The sequence below is a fragment of the Bison bison genome, unplaced genomic scaffold (assembly GCF_000754665.1).
Source record: "Bison bison bison isolate TAMUID 2011002044 unplaced genomic scaffold, Bison_UMD1.0 scf7180017864011, whole genome shotgun sequence".
Taxonomy (NCBI): domain Eukaryota; kingdom Metazoa; phylum Chordata; class Mammalia; order Artiodactyla; family Bovidae; genus Bison; species Bison bison.
Window position 1 is genome coordinate 93,914 of NW_011494583.1, and position 3,629 is coordinate 97,542.

General features: G+C 39.3%; 1 pseudogene; it reads right to left on the reverse strand.

Annotated features, from left to right (window-relative positions):
• The window catches only part of LOC104984394, an 8,967-nt pseudogene that overhangs the window by 3,006 nt on the left and 2,332 nt on the right, over positions 1-3,629 (reverse strand).

Genomic DNA, 3,629 nt, shown 5'->3' on the forward strand with positions numbered 1-3,629 from the left:
GGATGGGGAACACATGTATACCTGTGGTGGATTCATTTTGATGTTTGGCAAAGCTAATACAATTATGTGGAGTTTGAAAATAAAATAAAATTAATTAAAATTAAAAAAAAAAAAAAAGAATCACAAGGGCTAGTCCAGCCATAGCATAAATTTTGAAAGGAGAGTTATCTGTGGGGAGATTTTTGGGCTCAGATGAATGCTCCCACATGTTTCTAGCCATAGCATCACTGTTGATAAGCACAAAACAACAGCATTTTTCTTATAAGCCTTTCTTATGGAGAATACTTGATAAAGGAAGAGCAGGAGGACAGGGAGTGAAAGAAAGCTTGACCATTGGGGGAAGAGATGTTGCCAGCATAAAACAAAGGATTTTCCTCACTATCCTATAAGGTTAAGTCACTAGCCCCTTCAGTCGATGACTGACAGTGCACCCTGGAAGGGTTTTGGGGGAAAACTGGACGAGGCATTCTGTGCTTTGGAAAAACAAGCCTCTTACCAAGTTTGATGTCTATTTTAGGAAGACTTTTAATAAACGCAGATTCTTATAATTTCACATATGTAGAAAAGCATAAAATCATTAACTGGGATATCTGTTATTTGTGACTAGCAGTGATATTTTACCAAAGTGTGTGCTTGACTGTACATATTCCCTAGCCAGAAATCATATCAGATCAGATCAGATAAGTCGCTCAGTCGTGTCTGACTCTTTGCAACCCCATGAATCACAGCACGCGAGACCTCCCTGTCCATCACAAACTCCCGGAGTTCACTCAGACTCATGTCCATCGAGTAAGTGATGCCATCCAGCCATCTCATCCTCTGTCATCCCCTTCTCCTCCTGCCCCCAATCCCTCCCAGCATCAGAGTCTTTTCCAATGAGTCAACTCTTCGCATGAGGTGGCCAAAGTACTGGAGTTTCAGCTTTAGTATCATTCCTTCCAAAGAAATTCCAGGGCTAGTCTCCTTCAGAATGGACTGGTTGCATCTCCTTGCAGTCCAAGGGGCTCTCAAGAGTCTTCTCCAACACCACAGTTCAAAAGCATCAATTCTTCAGCGCTCAGCCTTCTTCACAGTCCAATTCTCACATCCATACATGACCACAGGAAAAACCATAGCCTTGACTAGATGACCTTTGTGGGCAAAGTAATGTCTCTGCTTTTGAATATGCTATCTAGGTTGGTCATAACTTTCCTTCCAAGGAGTAAGCGTCTTTTAATTTCATGGCTGCACTCACCATCTGCAGTGATTTTGGAGCCCAGAAAAATAAAGTCTGATACTATTTTCACTGTTTCCTCATTTATTTCCCAAGAAGTGATGGGACCGGATGCCATGATCTTCGTTTTCTGAATGTTGAGCTTTAAGCCAACTTTTTCACTCTCTTCTTTCACTTTCATCAAGAGGCTTTTTAGTTCCTCTTCACTTTCTGCCATAAGGGTGGTGTCATCTGCATATCTGAGGTTATTGATATTTCTCCCGGCAATCTTGATTCCAGCTTGTGTTTCTTCCAGTCCAGTATTTCTCATGATGTACTCTGCATAGAAGTTAAATAAGCAGGGTGACAATGTACAGCCTTGACGTACTCCTTTTCCTATTTGGAATCACTCTGTTGTTCCATGTCCAGTTCTAACTGTTGCTTCCTGACCTGCATACAAATTTCTCAAGAGGTAGATCAGGTGGTCTGGTATTCCCATCTCTTTCAGAATTTTCCACAGTTTATTGTGGTCCACACAGTCAAAGGCTTTGGTATAGTCAATAAAGCAGAAATAGATGTTTTTCTCTGGAACTCTCTTGCCTTTTCCATGATCCAGTGGATGTTGGCAATTTGATCTCTGGTTCCTCTGCCTTTTCTAAAACCAGCTTGAACATCAGGAAGTTCACGGTTCACATATTGCTGAAGCCTGGCTTGGAGAATTTTGATCCAAACAGGTAGGGAGTCCTTCCCTCCCTACCTGTTTGGAGCAGTTCTTCAGAGCTATCTGAGAAGCTGTTTTCCAGGCTATAGTCCGCAGTAAGATCCTGATTAAAATTTAAACTCACAGGTCTTACAGTATGTGTTTTTTTTTTTTTTTTCAGTTGACACTAGATATTTTATATTCACCAGTATTTGTACATTTAAGTTTATCATAAAAACTCTATTGAAAGTTAGGCTCATTTACTTTATCAGTAAAATTGAGATATTGAGATGCATATTAAGTAACAGGCAGGAGTTTTCTGATGTACACAGAGAAATTTTTTTCCTTATTAAGGTCTATAGAGGTTGTTCTGGTGGTTCAGACTACATTCTATATGGTGTTTTACTTACTGGGTTTATTGCATCCCAGTTTGGCCCACCACCAGATAATATGATCTTGGACAAAATACTTAATGTTTTTAGGTTAAGTATTTTTCTGCTTTCTCAGTTGTATAGAAGAGAATTATAGTAGAAACTGACTCATTCTACATGATGATTGCTATGGGATAAATGAGATAATATATGTAAGGTGCTGAGTGTACTTCCTGGTACATCAAATATTATATTCTTACCAGGCTTTTTTATGATCATTTAAATTTGAAAATGCTTAAATATATCATTGCTCAAATATACTGTTCCTCTAGCCCCATGCCTAAAATTCTATTAAAGTTATTACCAGAGCTAGAAGTCAACCCAGAGCTTTCACTTTCATTTTTCTTTTATATCTGTTTTTATATTTTACAGTATGAAAATATTTCAAAAAATTAATTTAAAAAGTTATGAATCCTGCTGCTGCCAATATTCAGCAAATACTAATGTTTCATTTGAGTATTTTATAGGAATTTTATAATTCACTGGGTGCAATTGCTTTAGCCTCCTTTATACCCCATTTCTACAAAACACTCTTTCCATCATTTATTTTCTAAAAGTGTGGATCTTTTTCATTCATGTTTTTAAATATGCATTATCAATTTGGTTCAGTTCAGTTGTTCAGTCGTGTTGGACCCTTTGTGACCCCATGAACCGCAGCACACCAGGCCTCCCTGTCCATCACCAACTCCCGGAGTCCACCCAAACCCATGTCCACTGATTTGGTGATGCCATCCAACCATCTCATCCTCTGTCGTCCCCTTCTCCTCCTGCCTTCAATCTTTCCCAGCATCAGGGTCTTTTCAAAGGAGTCAGCTCTTTGCATCAGATGGCCAAAGTACTGGAGCTTCAGCTTCAACATCAGTCCTTCCAATGAACACCCAAGGCTGATCTCCTTTAGAATGGACAGGTTGGATCTCCTTGCAGTCCAAGGAACTCTCAAGAGTCTTCTGCAACACCATAGTTCAAAAGCATCAATTCTTCGGCAGTCAGCTTTCTTTATAGTTCAACTCTCACATCCATACATGACCATTGGAAAAACCATAGCCTTGACTAGATGGACCCTTGTTGGAAAAGTAATGTCTCTGCTTTTTAGTATGCTGTCTAGGAAGATCATGATATCTGATCCCATCACTTAATGGGAAATAGATGGGGAAACAGTGGAAACAGTGTCAGACTTTATTTTTTGGGGCTCCAAAATCACTGCAGATAGTGACTGCAGCCATGAAATTAAAAGACACTTACTCCTTGGAAGAAAAGTTATGACTAACCTAGATAGCATATTAAAAAGCAGAGACATGACTTTGCC